This window comes from Papilio xuthus, unplaced genomic scaffold, assembly GCF_000836235.2.
Source record: "Papilio xuthus unplaced genomic scaffold, Pxut_1.1 DF827756.1, whole genome shotgun sequence".
Taxonomy (NCBI): Eukaryota; Metazoa; Arthropoda; class Insecta; order Lepidoptera; family Papilionidae; genus Papilio; species Papilio xuthus.
In genome coordinates, this window is record NW_013530893.1 from 4,230,973 (window position 1) to 4,238,622 (window position 7,650).

At 33.2% G+C, this 7,650-nt stretch overlaps 3 long non-coding RNA genes across 5 annotated transcripts in view; all 3 read left to right on the forward strand.

Moving 5' to 3' along the window:
- Positions 1–7,650, forward strand: part of LOC106116332 (uncharacterized) — a 33,631-nt gene that overhangs the window by 10,802 nt on the left and 15,179 nt on the right. Inside the window, exon 1 of one of the 3 annotated variants that reach the window (XR_001227807.1) lies at positions 5,791–5,898. The exons of the other annotated variants lie outside the window; for them this stretch is intronic. This is a non-coding gene — a long non-coding RNA (uncharacterized LOC106116332). Of the gene's footprint in view, positions 1–5,790; positions 5,899–7,650 lie in introns of those variants that run through there. 3 annotated transcript variants of the gene reach the window in all.
- On the forward strand, positions 1,967–2,597 carry LOC106116338 (uncharacterized). The gene is made up of 3 exons (XR_001227819.1): positions 1,967–2,045; positions 2,137–2,219; positions 2,588–2,597. It is a non-coding gene; the product is annotated as an uncharacterized LOC106116338 (long non-coding RNA).
- On the forward strand, positions 3,785–4,792 carry LOC106116336 (uncharacterized). Its single transcript, XR_001227817.1, has 4 exons — positions 3,785–3,896; positions 4,415–4,450; positions 4,562–4,634; positions 4,714–4,792. It is a non-coding gene; the product is annotated as an uncharacterized LOC106116336 (long non-coding RNA).

Below are 7,650 nucleotides of genomic sequence, written 5' to 3' on the forward strand. Positions count from 1 at the left end.
CAACATTTATAAAACTCCACTATAATTCTTTGAATCTAATATTTTATTTCAACCACAGGTGGTGAAAGCGGGAATGTTGGATTGGATAGTTCATGAATTCGGCGCTTGGCGATATTTTGCTGTTCCTAGGAGGCGAAAACAGTAAGTTTGTGGTCTACACTATAATTTTATTTACCAAATTTATAAGATTCTTTGACTCTAAAATATTATGTGAACAACAGGTGGTGCAAACGGGAATTTTGGCTTGGATAGTTCATGAATTCGGCGCTTGGCGATATTTTGCTGTTCCTTGGCGGCGAAAACAGTAAGTCTGTGGTCTATATTAAATTTCTTTTTAATGCGTAGTCTTGAATAAATCTTACAATAATATATATACAGTGTTTTGGAGAATGTTAAACAGAATGAAAGCAAAATTTTTACTCAAATAAAGTATATTTCTAAATGCTGACACATATTAGACGTTCCGTCCATTGGTAGGAGCTGCATTGCGCTTTGGTAGGAGGAGCTTTTACTAGAGGGTACTGTATGGTAAAGCTACTTATTCGCGGTTCCTTCATTCGCGGTTTAAAAAAACGACCCAATTCCTATATTCGCGACAAAAGATTCCGTTAATTGCGGTTCCAATCAGTACATACTAATAACCCGGGAATAAAGAGCTTTCACTGCTGCTTTATTCCCGGGTTATTACTCCTTAAATATGCCGCAAATACAGAATCGGTGAATACGGAATGGAATTTTTTTTAGACAAGTGATGAGCTTGGGCGACCACCGACTGTGAGTTTCCACTGTCTTGTCACTTGTATAAAAACAATATTGTACAGATAATAAAAACGTTCTTACACTTGTGTTATGATAGTGGAAATTCATAGTAACAAAATTGTTTAGAATTCCCGTCCATGACATGAAGCGGATGATGACTGAGAGACCGAAATTTAATTTTACAAGATTAACCTAACAGGTCAGTAGAAATACATTATATAGTTTTCTATTTAATTCATTATGAAATACGTCAATGAAAGTTGATCTTGCTTACAGTGGTAACAACATGAAAGTGAAATTGAAAGAAAAATAAGATCGAGAATGTTCGGAAAAAAGAAATTAAAGATTGATGACTAGTATTAAAAACTTGAAAAGTTTAGAAACAGAAATCATTTAAAATTAAAAAAAAAATATTATACACCAAAAAAAATACAAATGGAGTTGAATAATAATCAATTGAAAACTCTAGTTACTAAAGAAGTCTACTCGTTGGCGTCCTTGAATACATGAAAGAATGATACATTGTTCTACATTTGACTCTTAATATACATCAAAACTTTATGAATACGCCACTTTTTATTTGCCATTTGGCAATTTGCCCACCCTTCCTTTCCCTTGTTTCTTTTCTATCTGCAACTTTTGTTTCTAGAGCGTCGGTGGCGATTTCCACCATGTACCATTGTGTTTTTCGACTTTTTAATATCATATGTACATTTATTCGACGTTCTTACGATGAAGGAAAACATCGTGATGCAACCTGCACATATCTGCGTAGAAATTCAAAGATATGTGTGAAGTCAACCAACCCGCACTGGGCCAGCATGGTTGACTATGGCCTAGTCACCCTTATCTTGTGACGCGTTTTGTCTATGATGTACGTTTTTTCCATTACCCTCAAAATTGATCGCGTTGTTTTTTGATCTAAATTGGTGATTGAATCTTATGTAGTTGTGACTCAAACACCAAACATAAAGTAGTGTTTTTTGCTAAACACTACTACAATTTAGTTTGTTGCTTACAGTGCAGTAGTTGTATGTGTATATTTATTATATGCTTATGTTTTATGTTTTTATTTACATATATCTTCATTTTTGAAGTTTTTTAATTTTTTTAGCACATCAATAACACCGATAAATTTAATTAACAACATTTGTAAAACTGCACTATAATTCTTTGACTCTAATATGTGATATCAACAACAGGTGGGGAAAACGGGAATGTTGGATTGGATAGTTCATGAACTGGGCGCTTGGCGATATTTTTGCTGTTCCTTGGCGGCGAAAACAGTAAGTCTGTGGTCTATACTATAATTTTATTAACTGCATTTATAAGATTCTAAAATAATTCTTTGACTCTAATATATTATGTGAACAACAGGTGGTGCAAACGGGAATTTTGGCTTGGATAGTTCATGAATTCGGCGCTTGGCGATATTTTGCTGTTCCTTGGAGACGAAAACAGTAAGTCTGTGGTCTATACTATAATTAATTTTTAATGCGTAGTCTTGAATCCATCTTACAATAACATTACATATAGTGTTTTGGAGAATGTTAAACAGAATGAAAGCAACATTTTTACTCAAATGTAGTATATTTTTAAATGCTGACACATATTAGACGTACCGTCCAATGGTAGGAGCCGCATTGCGCTAAAATAGTAAAACAAAACCTTCGTACAACTTTGCTTAAAAAAAAATACTATTCCGTATTCACCGATTCTGTATTTGCGGCATATTTATAGAGAAATACCCCGGGAATAAAGTGCTTTAACTGTGCAGTAACAGGCTCGCTTGTTTGTACATTATGTTGAAGGTTGTTTCGTCTTTCAGATGGAGACAAGTGATGAGCTTGGGCGATCACCAACGGTGAGTTTCCATTGTCTTGATACTTGTATAATAACAATATTGTTCAGATAATAAAAATGTTCTTACACTTGTGTTTTGATAGTGGAAATTCATAGTAACAAAATTGTTAGAATTCCCGTCCATGACATGAAGCGGATGATGACTGAGAGACCGAACAATAATTTTACAAGATTAACCTAACAGGTCAGTAGAAATACATTTTTATATTTTTCTATTTAATACATTATGAAATACTTCAATGAAAGTTGATCTTGCTTACAGTGGTAACAACATGAAAGTGAAATTGTAAGAATAATAAGATTGAAAATGTTCCGAAAAAAGAAATTAAAGATTGACGACGATTGTTAAAAACTTGAAATGTTTAGAAACAGAAATCATTTAAAATTAAAAAAAAAAATACACCAAAAGAAAATACAAATGGAGTTAAATAATAATCAATTGAAAACTCTAGTTACTAAAGAAGTTACTCGTTGGTCGTCCTTGAATACATGAAAGAATGATACATTGTTCTACATTTGACTCTTAATATACATCAAAACTTTATGAATACGCCACTTTTTATTTTCCATTTGGCAATTTGGCCACCCGTCCTTTCCCTTTTTTCTTGTTTTTTTCTATGTGTACCTTTTGTTTCTAGAGCGTCGGTGGCGATTTCCACCATGTACCATTGTGTTTTTCGATTTTTTAATATCATATGTACATTTATTCGACGTTCTTACGATGAAGGAAAACATCGTGATGCAACCTGCACATATCTGCGTAGAAATTCAAAGATATGTGTGAAGTCAACCAACCCGCACTGGGCCAGCGTGGTTGACTATGGCCTAGTCACTCTTATCTTGTGACGCGTTTTGTCTATGATGTACGTTTTTTCCATTACCCTCAAAATTGATCGCGTTGTTTTTTGATCTAAATTGGTGATTGAATCTTATGTAGTTGTGACTCAAACACCAAACATAAAGTAGTGTTTTTTGCTAAACACTACTACAATTAAGTTTGTTGCTTACAGTGCAGTTGTTGTATGTGTATATTTATAATATGCTTATGTATTATGTTTTTATTTATATATATCTTCATTTTTGAAGTTTTTTAATTTTTTTAGCACATCAATAACACCGATAAATTTAATTAACAACATTTGTGAAACTCGAAAATAATTCTTTGACTCTAATATATTATGTGAACAACAGGTGGTGCAAACGGGAATTTTGGCTTGGATAGTTCATGAATTCGGCGCTTGGCGATATTTTGCTGTTCCTTAGAGGCGAAAACAGTAAGTCTGTGGTCTATACTATAATTAATTTTTAATGCGTAGTCTTGAATTAATCTTACAATAATATTACATAAAGTGTTTTGGAGAATGTTAAACAGAATGAAATCAACTTTGTTACTCAAATAAAGTATATTTCTAAATGCTGACACATATTACATGTTCCATCCATTGGTAGGAGCCGCATTGCGCTTTGGTATGAGGAGCTTTTACTAGAGGGTACTGTACAGTAAAAGCTCCTTATTCGCGGTTTAACAAAAAAACGACCCAATTCCTTTATTCGCGACAAATGATTCCGTTATTTGCGGTTCCAATCAGTACATACATAATAATAAAAAGTCCAATAAAATAATAAAACAAATCTTACAACAACTTTACCTAAAAAAAAATCCATTCCGTATTCACCGATTCTGTATTTGCGGCATATTTATAGAGAAATACCCCGGGAATAAAGTGCTTTAATTGTGCAGTAACAGGCTTGCTTGTTTGTACATTATGTTGAAGGTTATTTTGTCTTGCAGATGGAGACAAGTGATGAGCTTGGGCGACCACCAACGGTGAGTTTCCACTGTCTTGACACTTGTATAATAACAATATTGTTCAGATAATAAAAATGTTCTTACACTTGTGTTTTGACAGTGGAAATTCATAGTAACAAAATTGTTTAGAATTCCCGTCCATGACATGAAGCGGATGATGACTGAGAGACCGAACAATAATTTTAAACGATTAACCTAACAGGTCCGTAGAAATACATATTATATAGTTTTCTATTTCATTTATTTTGAAATACGCCAATGACCACAGATCTTGTTGACAGTGGCAGCAACCTAAAGGCGAAATTAAAAGAAAATCAAATTGAAAATGTTTTGAAAAAAGAAATTAAAGATGATGACAAGCATTAAAAACTTGAAAAGTTTTAAGCCAGAAAACATTAAAAATTAAAAAAAATAACACCAAAAGAAATACAAAAGGAGTTAAATAATAATCAATTGAAAACTCTAGTTACTAAAGAAGTCTACTCGTTGGCCGTCCTTGAATACATCAAAGAATGATACATTGTTCTACATTTGACTCTTAATATACACCAAAACTTTATGAATACGCCACTTTTTATTTGCCATTTGGCAATTCCCCCACCCGTCCTTTCCCTTGCTTCTTTTCTATCTGCAACTTTTGTTTTTAGAGCGTCGGTGGCGATTTTCACCATGTACCATTGTGTTTTTCGATTTTTGAATTTCATATGTACATTTATTCGACGTTCTTACGATGAAGGAAAACATCGTGATGCAACCTGCACATATCTGCGAAGAAATTCAAAGATATGTGTGAAGTCAACCAACCCGCATTGGGCCAGCGTGGTTGACTATGGCCTAGTCACCCTTATCTTGTGACGCGTTTTGTCTATGATGTACGTTTTTTCCACTACCCTCAAAATTGATCGCGTTGTTTTTTGATCTAAGTTGGTGATTGAATCTTATGTAGTTGTGACTCAAACACCAAATATAAAGTAGTGTTTTTTCGCTAAACACTACTACAATTTAGTTTGTTGCTTACAGTGCACTTGTTGTATGTGTATATTTATTATATGCTTATGTTTTATGTTTTTATTTACATATATCTTCATTTTTGAAGTTTTTTAATTTTTTAGCACATCAATTACACCGATAAATTTAATTAACAACATTTGTAAAACTGCACTATAATTCTTTGACTCTAATATGTGATATCAACCACAGGTGGTGAAAGCGGGAATGTTGGATTGGATAGTTCATGAATTCGGCGCTTGGCGATATTTTTGCTAAGCCTAAAAACCGAAAAGTGTAAGTCTGTCATCTAGACTATAATTTAATAACCAACATTTATAAAACTCTTATTCTTTGACTTTATTCTTTGACTCTAATATATTATGTGAACAACAGGTGGTGCAAACGGGAATTTTGGCTTGGATAGTTCATGAATTCGGCGCTTGGCGATATTTTGCTGTTCCTTGGAGGCGAAAACAGTAAGTCTGTGGTCTTTATTAAATTTATTTTTAATGCGTAGTCTTGAATCAATCTTACAATAACATTACATATAGTGTTTTGGAGAATGTTAAACAGAATGAAAGCAACATTTTTACTCAAATGTAGTATATTTTTAAATGCTGACACATATTAGACGTACCGTCCAATGGTAGGAGGAGCTTTTACTAGAGAGTACTGTACAGTAAAAGCTCCTTATGCGCGGTTTAACAAAAAACGACCCAATTCCTTTATTCGCGACAAATGATTCCGTTATATGCGGTTCCAATCAGTACATACATAATAATAAAAAGTCCAATAAAATAATAAAACAAATCTTACAACAACTTTACCTAAAAAAAATCCATTCCGTATTCACCGATTCTGTATTTGCGGCATATTTAAGGAGTAATAACCCGGGAATAAAGAGCTTTCACTGCATAGAGAAAACCTTGCTTGTCTGTGTATTATCTTGAAGGTTATTTCGTCTTTCAGATGGAGACAAGTGATGAGCTTGGGCGATCACCAACGGTGAGTTTCCACTGTCTTGACACTTGTATAAAAACAATGTTGTATAGATAATAAAAATGTTCTTACACTTGTGTTATGATAGTGGAAATTCATAGTAACAAAATTGTTTAGAATTCCCGTCCATGACATGAAGCGGATGATGACTGAGAGACCGAACAATAATTTTAAACGATTAACCTAACAGGTCAGTAGAAATACATTTTATAGCTTTCTATTTAATTCATTTTGAAATACGCCAATGACCACTGATCTTGTTTACAGTGGCAGCAACCTAAAGGCGAAATTAAAAGAAAAACACATTGAAAATGTTCTGAAAAAAGAAATTAAAGATTAATGACGATTGTTAAAAACTTGAAAAGTTTAGAAACAGAAATCATTTAAAATTAAAAAAAAACACACCAAAAGAAAATGCAAATGGAGTAAAATAATAATCAATTGAAAACTCTAGTTACTAAAGAAGTTACTCGTTGGCCCTCCTTGAATACATGAAAGAATGACACATTGTTCTACATTTGACTCTTAATATACATCAAAACTTTATGAATACGCCACTTTTTATTTTCCATTTGGCAATTTGACCACCCGTCCTTTCCCTTTTTTCTTGTTTTTTTCTATCTGTACCTTTTGTTTCTAGAGCGTCGGTGGCGATTTCCACCATGTACCAATGTGTTTTTCGATTTTTGAATTTCATATGTACATTTACCTGACGTTCTTACGATAAAGGAAAACATCGTGATGCAACCTGCACATGTCTGCGAAGAAATTCAAAGATATGTGTGAAGTCAACCAACCCGCACTTTGCCAGCGTGGTTGACTATGGCCTAGTCACCCTTATCTTGTGACGCGTTTTGTCTATGATGTACGTTTTTTCCACTACCCTCAAAATTGATGGCGTTGTTTTTTGATCTAAGTCGGTGATTGAATCTTATGTAGTTGTGACTCAAACACCAAATATAAAGTAGTGTTTTTTCGCTAAACACTACTACAATTTAGTTTGTGGCTTACAGTGCACTTGTTGTATGTGAATGTGTATTATATGCTTATGTATTATGTTTTTATTTATATATATCTTCATTTTTGAAGCTTTTAAAATTTTTTAACACATCAATAACACCGATAAATTTAATTAACAACATTTATGAAACTCTATCTTAATTCTTTGACTCTAATATGTTATATCAACTACAGGTGGCAAAAACGGGAATGTTGGATTGGATAATTCA